At 35.9% G+C, this 18,430-nt stretch overlaps 1 long non-coding RNA gene across 1 annotated transcript; it reads left to right on the forward strand.

Annotated features, from left to right (window-relative positions):
* Nucleotides 1–12,403: 12,403 nt before the first annotated feature.
* Nucleotides 12,404–13,073, forward strand: LOC107894884 (uncharacterized). Its single transcript, XR_001683303.2, has 2 exons — nt 12,404–12,714; nt 12,849–13,073. It is a non-coding gene; the product is annotated as an uncharacterized lncRNA (long non-coding RNA).
* Nucleotides 13,074–18,430: the final 5,357 nt, after the last annotated feature.

Raw genomic sequence — 18,430 nt, forward strand, 5'->3', positions numbered from 1 at the left:
TTCACTCAGCTTCTAATTCAACTCCTATAATTTATGGCGATTTTCCAAAATCACCTTACTGCTGCTGTCCCCAAACAGATTATCACCAAATCAAATACTAACATTAGCATTTCACCTTAATAGCTAGCTTACCAAGTCTTGATTTAACATATAATTCACACATATCACATTCAGCTATATATATACATTTATCATATTATTATTAACAAAGTATGCTCATGACAAATTTACTCCCAATCGCATCTCAAAATTCATCAAGCTTAGAACACATTTACTAATTAAATTCGTAGTTAATCACTTACTAACCACTTATACATATAATTCCATTCAACATTATAACCCATTATCACTCATTTAGCCGATTATAGAGAATTAAACATAATATCTCTAGGATATACTCTACATGGCCGAATACACTACATTAATTTCCAACATTACCTAGGTAATTACCTATAGGTTCTTATACCTTAAATTCACACATTTAGCCTTTAATGCCTATTGATCGATCCTTTGGTCCTAACAAGAACCAATTAACATGCAAGGAACCTATCATAGAGGAAGAAATTTACATTCTAAATAGGCTCAATCTTTGACCGAATGTACTAGGCTCCTCTAAGCCACTCATCCAAAATCTTTACCCCATTCTAGTCACTCTCCCATTGTTCCATCCTTGCAAAGCCTATAGTTCACTCGGCCACTCAACCCACAACCTATCGAAACTTCAATTCAAACTCATTAGCCGAATATACATATACATATAATAAGCACATATAACATCTTCTTCAAGACACATTCGGCTATGGCATAATTTCCTTATAAAACCCAATTAATCAATCCACCTTAACCGAAACTTAACTCATACAAAACCTATCTTCAAACCATAAAATAGGTAGAAGTTAAACTAATCATCCAAATGGTGCATAAGTTTCCAAGAATGACATTGAACTTACCTTACTTTAGGTATCCACCTTAGCCGAATTTTCTTCCCCAAAGGCTTTTCTTCCTCTTCTTTCTCTAGTTACGGCAATGGAGGAGAAAACATAGGCTAACTTTGGTTTCTCCTCCCACTAACTTGTATTTTATTAACCTTATTCATTATTCATTTTGTAACATAAACTATTAGCATAAAATAGTTATAATATTATTTAATCCATAACATGGCCGGCCACCCTATTTAACTTGGGTAAATTGACATGCAAAACCACTCCTCTCAATGCATGTACTATTAGACCATTGTAAATTAGCCTCTCACTTTCCAACAAAGTTTCATATAAGTCCAATAAAAAAAAATTCACATAAAGATGATCAAATTAATGCATGAGACTTTCACACATGCATTTACTCACATCATAAACACAGAATATAACTTTTAATCATTTATAAGACTCGGTTTAGCAGTCCCGAAACCACTTCCCGACTAGGGTCAGTTTGGGCTGTCACAAATTCGGTCATGGAATTTAATGTATTTCTTATTGAATTTTGATAAATTTTGTTATAAGAAATATTAAGGATGGAATTGAGTTGGCTATTTAAATGACATTAATTTTTGGTATTAAGTTGAATTGGAAAGTTGATAAATGTGTAAATATGACTTAGGGCTTATATAAGCATTCGGCATTAGCTAAGGAGTGAGAATTTGATAGTTGATGTATATGTAAATGGGTAGTGTTAGTTGAATGTGATTTATTTGGTGATAATCGTAGTGGTTAAACTAGTTAAATTATTGATTTAGCTCAAGGAGTTAAAGGAGGTGAATCGAGCAAAGGCAAAGAAAAGGTCATCGAGTAGCCGAGTTGGAACCGTCTTACCCAACACGAGGTAAGTCGTTAAGCATGTAGTTGGTATTATTTCAAATGGTCATAATGTTTATGTATTGATGCTGAATGGAATGAATAAATATACATATATATATATGCATGTACGTATGTGATGATGAAATTGTTGAATGAAAAGAGAAGAGGTAAGATGTACTGAGTTGTTGATCTCGGCACTAAACGTGCGGGTATAACCATTTATGACCATGAGATTGGCGCTAAGTGCGCGGGATTAAATTGTACAGCACTAAGTGTGCGATTTGACTATGTTACACTAAGTGTGCGAAACGAATATGATGCACTAAGTGTGCGAATTGACCATGCGGCACTAAGTGTGCGAGTTTGACTATGTAGCACTAAGTGTGCGATTTGATTACGTAGCACTAAGTGTGCGAGTTGATTATATAGCACTGAGTGTGCGGACTCAATATACATTCGTGAATCATTATGGACACTATGTGTGCGACACCATTGAGTCGATCGCGGACAGCGGATCGGGTAAGTGTCCTGAGTACATGGCTAATAGGTGCTATGCTTATACTTGGTGTTGAGCCCGGTAAGTTTGAACCTATGTGACAAATATACTTGAAGTCACGTACATAAAATTTATCGTAGGATGGGTGAAAGGCCGTTTAGTCGTTTGATTGTAACGAAAATAAATTGATTTATGAAAATGCTTCAATGTCCTATTGATGAGTATATGGAATGTGAATGCATGAATTGATATGAAATTGAATCGATAGGTGGGAGGAACTATGGTATGGTTCGGTATGGATGGAGTAAATTGTCGCGTTCCATTTTGTTTCCTCTTGTGATAATGTTATTGATGGATGGTAGTACATTGCTTATGACTTACTGAGTTATAAACTCACTCGGTGTTTCCTTGTCACCCATTATAGGTTGCTTGGACTCATCTATTTTTGCGGGGTCAGGTCGTCATCGAAGTCATCACACCGGATAGCAAGTTTTGGTACTTTCTTCTTAGTTGGCTTAGAAGAACATTTTGTCATGTATAAGCTACTACGTTGTGTTTGAACTTTGGCATGTAAACTTTAAGCCATGCGAAAATGGCACGAATGTTCGATTGAGTTGGATCAAGGGTAGGCATGAAATGGACCTAGTTACTTTCGTAACAGATGCTGGCAGCAGCAGTGTCATGAGATTGAAAAATCACTAAAAATAGTAGGAGTGGAATTAATTGATGAATAAATTATGTAATCGAAGCTCGATGAGTCTGTTTTCATGAGGAAGTAACGAAAAGATCATATGGGCAGTATATTAAGAGATAATCAGATTTTTGTGGGACAGGGCCAGAACGGTTTCTGGATTCCCTGCTCCGACTTTGGAAATTCATTATAAATTAACCAGAGATAATTAGGGGTCGTACCATATATGTATAGATTCCTCTCTGAGTCTAGTTTTCATAGAAACAAACGGCATCAGTATTGAAGCCCCGTGCAGGGAGATATTCAAGTCGTAATGGGCAAAGGTCAGTGTAGTCGACCCCTGCAACATGGGAGCCTTTGACTAATAAACTGTATTAATTGGCCCGACCAAAAATTCTAGAAAAAAATACATAGATGGGCACATGAGTCTAGTTTCTGGGAAAAATTACAAAACTGATTTTCGAGTTACAAAACTCAAGATATGATTTTTAAAACGACTAGTACACAGATTGGGCAGTGTCTGGAAAATAAATTTTATAAGGGGTTAAAGTCAGTTAACACCTCGTGTTCGACTCCGGTGTCGGTTTCGGGTTCGGGGTGTTACATTGATTGGTATCAGAGCTATGGTTTAGTCGGTTCTAGGACTACCATAGCACGTATGAGTCTAGCTATACATGCCTTAATGTTAATGTTTAAAAGGGTGATGACTTCTGACGGTTGAAATGTTTTTGTTTTGATTAGTAAATGGATCCCGGTGTAGAAAGAACCCTAGCGGATGACGTTGAGAGCGTAGCGGCTGCTCCTGCACAAGGGACGCCGCCTGTTGAACCTCAGTCATCTGCGAATAATCAAGGTGAGGGGGCTAAACAAGCCTTCTTTACCATGATGAATGAGTGGGTCGCGCAATATGCCCGAACCAACCCGGCTGTCCAACAATTCCCAAATTTGAATAATCCACCCCAAGAGCCTGTAATGCCATCGGTCGCTGATCCTGTGAGGCTGAGTAAGCCACCTGTAGACTTGATTAGGAAGCGTGGGGCCGAGGAGTTCAAGGCCATAGTAACTGATGATGCCGAAAGGGCCGAGTTCTGGCTTGATAACACCATTCGGGTGTTCGATAAATTGTCATGCACACCTGACGAATGTCTAAAATGTGCTGTATCTCTGTTGCGAGACTCAGCCTACTATTGGTGGAGGACCTTGATTTCCATAGTCCCGAACGAGCGAGTAACTTGGGACTTCTTTCAAACGGAATTCTGAAAGAAATTTATTAGCCAACGGTTCATTGATCAGAAGCGTAAGGAGTTCTTGGAACTCAAGCAAGGCCGTATGACTGTATCTGAATACGAACATGAATTCGTAAGACTCAGTAGGTATGCCCGGGAGTGTGTAGCTGATGAGGTTGCTATGTGCAAAAGGTTCGAGGAAGGATTGAATGAAGATTTAAAGCTACTAATGGGTATTTTGGAAATAAAAGAATTCGTAACACTAGTCGAACGAGCCTGCAAGGCGGAAGAACTTGGAAAGGAGAAGAGGAAGGCTGAATTTGAAGCTAGAGATTATCGTAAAAGATCGACGGGTAAAGCTCCGTTCTCAGCTGTAAAGAAGTTCAGGGAGGACATTAATAAGTCGAGGGCGACTGCGGGAATTTCCATCAGGGCAAGACCATCGATGGGCTCCCGAGCTACTTCGGTAGCTAGTGTGGGCAATAATCGTCATGAGAAACCTGAATGTCCCCAATGTGGAAGACGACACCTAGGTGAATGTTGGGGCAAGTCTACTAGCAGGGTCTGTTATGGATGCGGTTCGAAGGACCACTTCATTAGGGATTGCACGGAGCTGGATGAGAAGAATAAGATTCAAGGTGTAAGACCTAGTGGAGTGACATCTAGAGGTAGACCACCGAGAATTTTAGGAGGCAGGGGTGGTAGTCAGAGGGGGGCCTCTGATACGGCCGATCGCGCCGAGAACCGTACTCCTGCTAGAGCATATGCCATTCGCGCACGAGAGGAGGCATCCTCCCCCGACGTCATCACTGGTACCTTCACTCTCTTTGATACTAATGTGATTGCATTGATTGACCCTGGTTCTACTCATTCATATGTATGCGAAACCTTAGCAACCAGTAAGACTCTACCTGTTGAGTCTACTGAGCTCGTAATTCGAGTATCAAACCTTTTGGGTCAATGCGTACTTGTTGATAAAGTGTATAAGAGATGCCCTCTAATAATCCGAGAATCCTGTTTTTCGGCCGATTTGATGCTTTTGCCGTTCGACGAGTTTGATGTTATTCTTGGTTTGGATTGGTTAACCGCGCATGATGCGGTTGTGAATTGCAAAAGCAAGACTATCGATTTGAGGTGCGCAAATAACGAAATAATCTGAGTTGAGTCTGCGGACTTAAGGGGGTTGCCAGCTGTAATATCAGCAATGTTGGCCCAGAAATATGTAAGGAAAGGGTGCGAAGCATACCTCGCGTATGTACTTGATGACAAGGAGTTAGAAAAGAAACCCGAATCGGTGCCGGTGGTTTGTGAATACCCGGATGTTTTTCCTGAAGAGTTACCGGGTTTGCCACCTGTTCGGGAGGTAGAGTTTGGTATTGAGCTTGTACCTGGAACTACGCCAATTTCAATCACTCCGTATCGTATGGCACTAACCGAGTTAAAAGAGTTGAAAGCTCAGTTGCAAGAATTGACGGATAGAGGTTTCGCTCGACCGAGTTTCTCACCTTGGGGTGCACCAGTATTGTTCGTGAAAAAGAAGGACGGAACCATGAGGTTGTGCATTGACTATCGTCAACTGAATAAAGTGACGATAAAGAATAAGTATCCGTTACCGCGTATTGATGATCTGTTCGATCAATTAAAGGGAGCATCGGTGTTTTCAAAGATAGATTTGAGATCGGGTTATTATCAGTTGCGGATTCGAGATTCGGACATACCCAAAACTGCTTTCAGAACGAGGTACGGTCACTACGAGTTCTTAGTGATGCCGTTTGGGCTCACTAATGCCCCTGCGGTGTTTATGGATTTGATGAATCGGATCTTCAGGCCGTATTTGGATCGGTTCGTAGTTGTGTTTATTGATGACATCTTGGTCTATTCAAGAGATGAGACCGAACATGCTGAGCATCTGAGGCTAGTGTTGCAAATTTTGCGGGATAAGCAGTTATATGCTAAGTTCAGTAAGTGTGAGTTCTGGTTAAGAGAGGTTAGCTTCTTGGGTCATGTGGTATCCGCATCGGGTATTCGAGTTGACCCGAGCAAAATTTCAGCCATACTTAACTGGAAGCCTCCGAGAAATGTTACCGAAGTCCGGAGCTTTCTAGGGCTCGCCGGTTATTACCGACGATTTGTCAAAGGTTTCTCGATGATAGCCACACCAATGACGAAGCTACTTCAGAAGGATGTTAAGTTCGAATGGACGGAGAAATGTCAGAAAAGCTTCGATCAACTGAAAACTCATCTGACTGAAGCTCCAATTTTGGTGCAACCCGAATCGGGTAAAGAGTTTGTCATTTATAGTGACGCATCCCTACTTGGGTTGGGTTGCGTATTGATGCAAGAAGGTCGAGTTGTGGCCTATGCGTCGAGACAATTGAAGCCACACGAGAGAAATTATCCGACCCATGATCTCGAACTAGCCGCCATTGTGTTTGCATTGAAAATATGGCGACATTATTTGTTTGGTGAGAAGTGCCATGTGTTTTCGGATCACAAAAGTCTCAAATATTTGATGACTCAACGAGACTTGAATCTGCGACAAAGACGTTGGCTTGAGTTGTTGAAAGATTACGAGCTTGTCATTGATTACCACCCGGGAAAGGCTAATGTGGTTGCGGACGCCTTAAGCCGAAAATCACTGTTTGCTTTGCGAGCGATGAATGTACACTTGTCTGTTCTACCTGACAATGTGTTAGTAGCTGAATTAAAAGCCAAACCATTATTGACTCATCAAATTCGTGAAGCTCAGAAGGTCGATGATGAATTGGTTGCAAAACGAGCTGAGTGTGTTCCGAACAAGGAATCGGAGTTTCAGATTGATGATGATGGTTGTTTGAGGTTTAGAAGTCGTTTGTGTGTTCCAAGGAATTCGGAACTCATTCCGATGATTCTGAACGAAGCCCATTGTAGCCGAATGTCAATTCACCCCGGGAGCACGAAAATGTACAACGACTTGAAACGTCGGTTTTGGTGGCGTGGTATGAAACGAGACATCTCCGACTTTGTTTCGAGATGTTTAATATGTCAACAAGCGAAAGCGGAACATCAAGTGCCTTCAGGGTTACTTCAGCCGATCATGATACCCGAGTGGAAATGGGACCGAGTCACAATGGACTTTGTGTCCGGACTGCCATTGTCCGCAAGTAAGAAGGATGCGATTTGGGTTGTTGTTGATAGGCTGACTAAGTCGGCTCACTTTATCCCCGTGCGTACGGATCTTTCATTGGATAAACTAGCCGAATTGTATGTCTCTCAGATTGTGAGATTACATGGAGTACCTATTTCTATCGTGTCGGATAGAGATCCGAGATTCACCTCACGATTTTGGAAGAAATTGCAAGAAGCTTGGACAATCCGAGCGGATAATTCAGATACTCGAGGATATGCTAAGATGCTGCATCCTTGAGTTTAGTGGTTCATGGGAACGGTATGTACCTTTGATTGAATTCGCTTACAACAATAGTTTTCAATCAAGTATTAAGATGGCACCTTATGAGGCTTTGTACGGTCGTAAATGCCGTACGCCATTGTTTTGGACCGAGCTTGGTGAAAGTAAAATTTTCGGAGTTGATTTGATTAAAGATGCCGAACAAAAAGTAAAGGTAATCCGCGAAAGTCTAAAGGCAGCCACGGATCGTCAGAAATCGTATGCGGATTTGAAACGAAAAGACATTGAATATCAGGCAGGAGATAAAGTGTTTCTTAAAGTTTCGCCTTGGAAAAAGGTACTCAGATTTGGCCGAAAGGGCAAGTTGAGTCCGAGATTCATTGGGCCATACGAAATATCCGAACGAGTCGGTCCAGTTGCGTATCGATTGATTTTACCCCATGAACTTGAAAAGATTCACGATGTCTTTCATGTTTCAATGCTTCGACGTTATAGATCCGATCCGTCACATCTGATTAATCCCTCAGAAGTTGAAATTCAATCTGACTTGAGCTATGAAGAAGAACCGATTCGTATCCTAGCTCGTGAAGTGAAAGAGTTGCGAAATAAAAGGGTTCCATTGGTTAAGGTGTTGTGGCTCAAACACGGGATCGAGGAAGCAACCTGGGAACCCGAGAGCTCGATGAAAGAATGATATCCAAACCTATTTACCGGTAAGATTTTCGAGGACGAAAATTTCTTAAGTGGGGGAGAGTTGTGACAGCCCAAAATTGACCCTAGTCGGGAAGTGGTTTCGGGACCGTTAAACCGAGTCACCGAAATGTTTGAATGTGATATTTATTGTCTAGAATATGTAACTATGAATGTGTGAAAATTTCAAGCTTCGATTTAGTCGATTGCATGTGAATTAAGTCAATAGGACTTATGTGAGAAAATTTTAAAATGTGATAGGTCAATGCGTAAGGACCTATTAGTGCATGTGGGAAAAAGGGGGGGACTTGCATGTCAAATTCCCCCTCCTAATAAGTAGTGGCCGGCCATGCTATGGGTGGAAACATGTTGGGAACATGTTGGCCTAGTGAGGTATGTAGGATAAAATATAATAAGAAGTATGGGGAAATAAAGAAATGGAAAAAGGAAAGGATGTGTGTAATTGTTTCTTCCCCTCCCCATTGCCGTGAAAGTAAGAAGGAAAAACAAAAAAAAGTGTCCATCTTTCTTCATTTCCCCTTGGCCGAATGTTCTAAGGAAGAAAGAAAAACAAGTTGTGTTTTTTTTGGTTCTTCTTGGCCGGATTGAAAGAAAGAATTGGGGCAAAAACATTCGGTCACTTGAAGCTTGAGAAGGGGGGGATGGGTGAAGAAAACTAAGTGTTCATCTTTGTTTCTTCTAAGCCGAATGTGAAGGAAGAATAGGGGAGAAACACCACTCGGTCATCCTAGGCTTAAACTAAGGTAAAAAGTTTATGTTAAAATTTGATTTTGGGAATGAATAAAGCTTTCGGCCATAGTAGTCGATGAAGAATATGGCTGTTGTTTCATATTAATTTGGACGAATCATGGTGGATGGGCGTTTGAGCCAAACAAATGATCATATGTATGCATTAGATGCTAAGTAGAAAGAATCGGCTATCATGTTGGATGCTATTGCCGAATATGAACTTGGTTATATTTGAGTAATGTATGTGTTTTGAGTTGACGGCATGAAAAGAAGGCTTAAAATGTGTTATAAACAAATTATATGTTAAACTAAGGTTTGCTAAATTACCATTTTTCCTTGCCGAATATGTGCTTAATTAAAGAAGAGTTTGTGTTGAATGTGTAAATAATTTAGATAATTATTAATCTAAGTCTAAGCTAGGTAAAGTAAATGATTGTGGCTTAATTGTTTTAGGGCAAGTGGCTATTATGGTGAAATGCAAATTCGGTCATGGAATTTAATGTATTTCTTATTGAATTTTGATAAATTTTGTTATAAGAAATATTAAGGATGGAATTGAGTTGGCTATTTAAATGACATTAATTTTTGGTATTAAGTTGAATTGGAAAGTTGATAAATGTGTAAATATGACTTAGGGCTTATATAAGCATTCGGCATTAGCTAAGGAGTGAGAATTTGATAGTTGATGTATATGTAAATGGGTAGTGTTAGTTGAATGTGATTTATTTGGTGATAATCGTAGTGGTTAAACTAGTTAAATTATTGATTTAGCTTAAGGAGTTAAAGGAGGTGAATCGAGCAAAGGCAAAGAAAAGGTCATCGAGTAGCCGAGTTGGAACCGTCTTACCCAACACGAGGTAAGTCGTTAAGCATGTAGTTGGTATTATTTCAAATGGTCATAATGTTTATGTATTGATGCTGGATGGAATGAATAAATATACATATATATATATGCATGTACGTATGTGATGATGAAATTGTTGAATGAAAAGAGAAGAGGTAAGATGTACTGAGTTGTTGATCTCGGCACTAAACGTGCGGGTATAACCATTTATGACCATGAGATTGGCGCTAAGTGCGCGGGATTAAATTGTACAGCACTAAGTGTGCGATTTGACTATGTTGCACTAAGTGTGCGAAACGAATATGATGCACTAAGTGTGCGAATTGACCATGCGGCACTAAGTGTGCGAGTTTGACTATGTAGCACTAAGTGTGCGATTTCATTACGTAGCACTAAGTGTGCGAGTTGATTATATAGCACTGAGTGTGCGGACTCAATATACATTCGTGAATCATTATGGACACTATGTGTGCGACACCATTGAGTCGATCGCGGACAGCGGATCGGGTAAGTGTCCTGAGTACATGGCTAATAGGTGCTATGCTTATACTTGGTGTTGAGCCCGGTAAGTTTGAACCTATGTGACAAATATACTTGAAGTCACGTACATAAAATTTATCGTAGGATGGGTGAAAGGCCGTTTAGTCGTTTGATTGTAACGAAAATAAATTGATTTATGAAAATGCTTCAATGTCCTATTGATGAGTATATGGAATGTGAATGCATGAATTGATATGAAATTGAATCGATAGGTGGGAGGAACTATGGTATGGTTCGGTATGGATGGAGTAAATTGTCGCGTTCCATTTTGTTTTTTCTTGTGATAATGTTATTGATGGATGGTAGTACATTGCTTATGACTTACTGAGTTATAAACTCACTCGGTGTTTCCTTGTCACCCATTATAGGTTGCTTGGACTCATCTATTTTTTGCGGGGTCAGGTCGTCATCGAAGTCATCACACCGAATAGCAAGTTTTGGTACTTTCTTCTTAGTTGGCTTAGAAGAACATTTTGGCATGTATAAGCTACTACGTTGTGTTTGAACTTTGGCATGTAAACTTTAAGCCATGCGAAAATGGCACGAATGTTCGATTGAGTTGGATCAAGGGTAGGCATGAAATGGACCTAGTTACTTTCGTAACAGATGCTGGCAGCAGCAGTGTCATGAGATTGAAAAATCACTAAAAATAGTAGGAGTGGAATTAATTGATGAATAAATTTTTTAATCGAAGCTCGATGAGTCTGTTTTCATGAGGAAGTAACGAAAAGATCATATGGGCAGTATATTAAGAGATAATCAGATTTTTGTGGGACAGGGCCAGAACGGTTTCTGGATTCCCTGCTCCGACTTTGGAAATTCATTATAAATTAACCAGAGATAATTAGGGGTCGTACCATACATGTATAGATTCCTCTCTGAGTCTAGTTTTCATAGAAACAAACGGCATCAGTATTGAAGCCCCGTGCAGGGAGATATTCAAGTCGTAATGGGAAAAGGTCAGTGTAGTCGACCCCTGCAACATGGGAGACTTTGACTAATAAACTGTACTAATTGGCCTGACCAAAAATTCTAGAAAAAAATTCATAGATGGGCACATGAGTCTAGTTTCTGGGAAAAATTACAAAACTGATTTTCGAGTTACGAAACTCAAGATATGATTTTTAAAACGACTAGTACACAGATTGGGCAGTGTCTGGAAAATAAATTTTATAAGGGGTTAAAGTCAGTTAACACCTCGTGTTCGACTCCGGTGTCGGTTTCGGGTTCGGGGTGTTACAGCCTAATGGCCGATGTGATGAATGTGAAAGTGTATATATGTGATAAGGCCTAATGGCCGATGTGATGAATGTGAAAGTGTATATATGTGACAGGGCCGAGTGGCCAACGTAATGGATGTGAAAGTGTATAAATGTGATAAGTCCCGAAGGGCATTTGTGTCAGTACTATATCCGGGTTAAAACCCCGTAGGCTTTATGCGAGAATATTATCACTGATTAATGTCCGTAAGCTTCGTGCTCGTACTATATCCGAGCTCTACAGACCCGATGACTACGCGTGGGGATTTTGTCCGGGTAAGACCCGATAACTTCGTGTGGAGATTATGTCCGTGTGCAAATTGAAGTGTTTTAATGCTCTAAATTGAAGTGTTAAAGTGCTGCAAATTGAAGTGTTTGAATGCTGTAAATTGAAGTGTTTAAATGTTGTTAATTGAAATGTTAAAGTGCTGCAAATTGAAGTGTTTTAATGCTGTAAATTGAAGTGTTAAAGTGCTGCAAATTGAAGTGTTTGAATGCTGTAAATTGAAGTGTTTGAATGTTGTAAATTGAAGTGTTAAAGTGCTGCAAATTGAAGTGTTTTGAATGTTGTAAATTGAAGTATTTAAATGCTGTAAATTGAAGTGCTTAAATGTTGCAAATTGAAGTGTTTAAGTACTGCAAATTGAAGTGTTTAGTTGCTGGACATTGAGATGTTTTATCGCTGTAATTGAGGTATATAAATGTTATTAATTGAGATGTTAAAGTGTTGCAAATTGAAGTGTTTGAATGCTGCAAATTGAAGTGTTTGAATGCTGCAAATTGAAGTGCTTAAATGTTGCAAATTGAAGTGTTTAAGTACTTATTTTGGGTTTTTTAACTTGTGTGATTATTTGTGTTTCTAGCTATTGGTTTCAATTAGATGAGGCTAACATCTCCATTGCCGGTGTATTTCCTCGCAGGTTCAAGACAGGTTTCAGGGAAGGTAGGAAAATGCTAATGTCCTTGGCTCATTGCTTTCTGATTTTAGTTCCATTGCAAATTTCTTTTCTTCAGGTTCAAGACAGGTTTCAGGGAAGGTAGGAAAATGCTAATGTCCTTGGCTCATTGCTTTCTGATTTTAGTTCCATTGCGTATTTCTTTTCTTGTAAGAAATTTTGGGTTTTTTTTTTCTTTCAAAATGTTCTTATTTTTTATTAGGGGTGATGTATAGGTACCGAAGCAGCACCAAGAAAGAAGGTTGCAGCAGCTTCTGCTTAAAAGGCAAATTGTAATGGTATGAGGTTTTGTTTTGTATGAAGCCATGTTTATGAGGAAACATTTAGTGATGAAAAGTGAAATTATGTTCTATTGGATGCTTTAGTTGTTATTTAGTTTCTATTTGAATGTAGTTGTCTTATATTTTGAACATTTATTGGAGCTAATGTTTGACTCTTAATTTCTTCATTGTCTTTTTTTTTTTTTAACTTGATCAATGTTCTTGTTTCGTTAATTTAAATTCATTAATTTTTATATTTAGTTTTGAAGTTTAAATTTTAATAGAAAATTTAATTTAATTAATATTTTTTATTTATCCTTAAAGTATATAGTTTAAAGTTCAAATTTTAAAAATTAAACATAATATAATATTTATCATAGAAATAAATATCTTTTAATTAAAATAAAATTTTTTTAAAGGTCATGTTTTTAGCGGCGTTTGTGAGAAAAGCGTCACTAAAGGTTTATTTTATAGCGGCGTTTGTAGGAAAAGCGCCGCTAAAAGTCATAACCTTTAGCGGCGCTTTTCCTACAAAAGCCGCTAAAAGTACTATTTTTAGCGGTGTTTTTACAAACGTCGCTAAAAATCATGACTTTTAGCGACGCTTTCCCAACAAACGCCGCTAAAAGTCATGACTTTTAGCGGCGTTTTTTTGGATAAACGTCACAAATATTTGCTGCATTTCCTATAGCGGTGTTTTTTGTGGCGCTTGTAAAAACGCTGTAAATAGTTTTAGTGGCGCTTAAAAACGCCGCTAAAGGCTAAAAAAACGCCGCTAAAAGTCTGTTTTCTTGTAGTGAACTATGGTGAGTAAATATATTGTTCCCATGAATACTAAAAGTACTAGTAATTACCGTCTTTCTATTATTTAATTGAATAATTCGAGTAATTGATTAAAAACGAAAATTAACTAAATTAATTATTAATAAACACGACAAAGAACAAAATAGGAAAATAATTAATTAATAACCAAGAAGCGAAACAATACCTAAGAAAGAATTCACCTAGATTTCATTTGTCATTATCAATCTAAATCACGCAATTTCATTACTTAGTAACTTGATCCGTAGAAATTCATAAATTATTATAATATCTATTTTGAGCATAAGAGCAACTGACTCTAGGTTGATTAATAAAATTTATTTCTAATTAAAACCCCTATTATCACATTAACTTGTGTTTTGGATTCCCTTATTAGTTTGACTCTAATCCGATAGATTTATGTCGTCCTATTTCTAGGATTGCATGCAACTCCACTCAATTACGCAAGATCTACTCTTACCAGGTCTATTCAACCTCCGATTTAAGCACATCAAACATGAATCAATAATTTAGAAATATCAAACCAAGAATTATGCATACATAATTGAGAACAAGAAACTATCAAACCAAGAATTATGCATACATAATTGAGACAGAATCCATCATATGGTTTATCTCCCTAGGTAAAAAATTAGTTTATGCATGAATATAAAAATATTCAAGACAAAGAATAATCGAAAGAAACAAAGAAACTTATGATGGCTTCCTAAGAAATCAATTAAGAATCTTCAATCTTGACTGAAATCTACTTCACAATCGGCTTCAGTGTTATTTTTCGAGTTGTTTTCTTGAATATTCAATGATGACTCACTCCTATCTTCTTCTTTTTTTTTTTCATATATACGTCTTAGAAAGCCCCCAAAAACCTAAAAATCGTGATTTTTTATTGTTCGGTGTGAAATCCCATGAAATTGACACAACCTACCACACGCCCGTGTGGGTCACACAATTGTGTGGCCAAGCCATATGGAATGGTCCAGTGGCTCCTACAACTTGCTCTGATATTCCAGTTTTCGCTCTTTTTGCTCCCAAGTGCTATATTAAACATTAAAACATGAATTTAAAGAATTAGAAGTATAAAATTCACAATCAACATTGAATAATCACCTAAAAACGCATTAAGAATGAGGTTAAAATATATTACTTTTAACACTTATCAATATTTAAAGGATTAGTTTTTTATAATGTATGAGGATTAAATTTTAACAAATTAAAGTAAATGGATTATTTTCTTTAAATTTTAACAAATTAAAATAAATGGATTATTTTCTTAGTTTTTTTATAAAGTAAAGAGGTAAATATTTATAATTAGACCTTTAAAACAAACTTAGCAATGCTACACATTGTATGATTATAGAAAACATATATGATACAGAAAAAATAATTAAAACATGAGAAAACTTAAAAAAAATAAACTTATCAAAATTTTCTAATTTGCCACATATAAATTGTTGAATTAATGATTTTATTAATTCTTTGCAAATGAATTTGATAAATGGTTGATCTTGAAGTAAGTAATTTGATTATTGAGTTTAATAATATTAAATAATTTGACTAACTTTTATATTTGAAAACATAAAAGATCAAATTATGATAAATTAAAATAAGTGAACTAACTTCTAATTTCCATAAAATAGAAATATGAAATTCAAAATTATACCACAACCATTTAAAATAGAAATATGAAATTCAAAATTATACCACAACCATTTCAAATTTAAAAAAGGGTAAAAGTGACATTTTGGCATCACCCTTTTTTAAATTAAAATATTATATTTTAAATTTATTTTTTATAGGTGGTGTTGTCTATCAGGTTGACGACACCTAATTTTATTGTAAAAAATATATCATTCTTGTAAATAATCTATAACATATCTCATTTTCACAAATAATTCTTTTTTATATTATGAAGGTAAAAAGCCCAAGACTACTCATGTCATTGAAATATTTAGTTTTAAATATATTATAAAGGGATGAAATTGAAACATGATCAATTTATTCACAATATCATAAATATTAATAGTTTCACAAAAATAAATATATTAAAATAATATTATTGAACTATTAGACTAAATTTCTTAAAAATGCCGATTTTTAAGAAAAATTATCAGATTAAGCCATTTTTTAAAAAATTACAGGATTAAGCCAATTTTACGAAAATGCTTCCAATAGAAAGCGTTTTCAACTAATTTGCAAAAAAAAAAAAGAACGCTTCAACATATTTGCAAAAAATGCTTTTACCTGGAAGCGTGTTCTGTTTTTTATTTTATATTTTTTTGTGCCACCTCTTGTGAGAATAAAACTTACAAAATAGGTCTGTATATAGATCTCAAGTCTCATTTCCCTTGTTTTCTTAAGCGATGTGACATATAGGTTTATATAGACTCACAATCCATTTGTAGTTTGTTTCTAGACAATGCGAGAACGATATCCCACGTCGTTTAAGAAAACAAGGGAAATGAGACTTGAGATCTATATACAGACCTATTTTGTAAGTTTTATTCTCACAAGAGGTGGCACAAAAAAAATATTAAGGGTGATAACAAGATAAATTTGTATTTTTAATATATTTATTTTTGGCTAATTATCGGATAAAATGCTATTAAATTTGGAATTTTCTTATTAGGAATAAAGTTGGTGTGTTGAATTCAAACTCTTACAAAGAAGGGTTAAATTGGAACAAAAAGCAAAGAAAATGACTTGATTGAAAGATTGAAGATACAAAGATGGCTAGATAAAAATTGAAGGGTTGAAGTCTTTTTTTTCAAAAAGTGACTAGATAAAGATTAGAAAGTTTTTGATATTGTTACCATTCTATAAATAGTTTAATTTTGATTTTTAAAATTTAAATTATTTAGTGATAGTATTTAAGACTATTTAGTGATAATGTTTAGGAAAAATACCTAGTGGTTACAGCCAAGTAAACACACACTTTGCATTGGCATTTAATAAATTCTTTTCTTTTCTCCCCTTTCCCATGCCATTTTCATTCTGCAACATCTATTCTGTTTCCTTTTCTTTTCCTTTCAACCTTTTTTGGTTTAATTACCTTCCAAGGCTCTTCCCCTTTCCATCATCCACAATTCCACACTATTTTCAAAGCATGATTTTTTCCATGATTAACTAAACCTTTTGGGTTGGAGTTGTTTGGCGCACAGTTTGGGAGTCAAATCAGCCGTGCTGTGTTTGAATTCCTGCAAACAAATTGGTGTGTCTAGGTGAAAAAAACCAGTTGGATTCTGTAAGGGAGATAGAGGTCGGATTTAAAATACCCACGCGGTTGAGGCCGTTGATTCGAGTTGGGCTTTTCAGATCGGAAGGTTGTCGAAATCTTAAATTGTGAACACGTGTATTGCAGTTAGAAATTTGACAAGAGTTGGTTTGCAAGTCACATCGGGATCGACTACATAAGGAAAAGTTGATGATCGGGACATTCTTTGTCGCTATAACCAGCTTATTGCTTGGAAGGGAAAATCTATTTTAGGGATGGATTCAAGATTGGAGTACATCGAAGCTAAAGCTAAGCTTAAAAATATTTTATTTATCCATTTATTTTATTTTCTTAAATTTATTTTTTACATTTTCGAATCTGTTTTATTTTCATTTTATTACACTTCCTTATTTTATTATATTTATAAATTTAAACCCCCCATTTTTATTTTTAAGCATTACTACGCACAGGTCGTGGGCACGATTGTGACCGCAATAGCGATTATGGTCATGAAAAAAGACAAAATTAGACAGCTAATTGCTGTGGAGTTGACGTACTGCTATCTACTGTTATTTTTTCGTAAAAATTTATATTTTTTCGTAAAAAAAACTAGAAGCATTTTCGTAAAATGAACCTAATATTGTAACTTTTTAAAAAATAGCTAATTTGATTTTTTTTTAAAATTGACATTTTTCAAAAATTTACTCGAACTATTTAACTGTGAATCAAATAAATAATTACTAATTATTTCAACTGTCAGTAATAATCAACCCATGCAAGTCAAGTTGCATATAGAAATATATTACCATTATATTTAAAAAAAAATATAATTATCTATGGTAAAATGCAAGTAGTAGATGACATATGAATAATTATTCAGATTATAAATAAAAAAGATATATAAATTTATATTCTATTTAAATAAACAAAATGATAACATATGAATATTTCCTTTAAAATACGGAGAATTGTTGAGATTATCACATGCGCTTCTCCAATCGCAATTCCATCCACCACCTCTCTATTTCTTCCAAATAACCAAAATATGAAACCATCAAACCAAATATATATTTTGAATTTCAATAATTTATTCCTCAAATAAATATATTATAATTGGAATTTCCACTATTGTTTATCAAATAAATAATTAGCATGCACGGGAGAAATTAAGTAATTGTAAATTAAAAATATTTACTGTTATAAATAATTTTAATTAATTAATATGCACAGGAGAAATTAAGTTTTTGCTAATTAAATATATTCTAATTGGAATTCCCACTGTTATTTTATAATCACATATTTACATTTTTATAAATCACACCATCATCCCGTTAGCAATTAAATTTACTTCCAGAATAAATAGGTTAAAAATGGGAATCCTGAAATATATAAGAGTATTTTAAGTGCTTCTAGTTATTTCAACTTTCGAAATAATTAGGTTAAATTTTTAAAAAAAATTAAAAAAGATATAAAAAAAGAATATTATTACTAACGTAATACAATG

Source organism: Gossypium hirsutum, chromosome A13 (assembly GCF_007990345.1).
Source record: "Gossypium hirsutum isolate 1008001.06 chromosome A13, Gossypium_hirsutum_v2.1, whole genome shotgun sequence".
In the NCBI taxonomy this organism is placed as follows: Eukaryota; Viridiplantae; Streptophyta; class Magnoliopsida; order Malvales; family Malvaceae; genus Gossypium; species Gossypium hirsutum.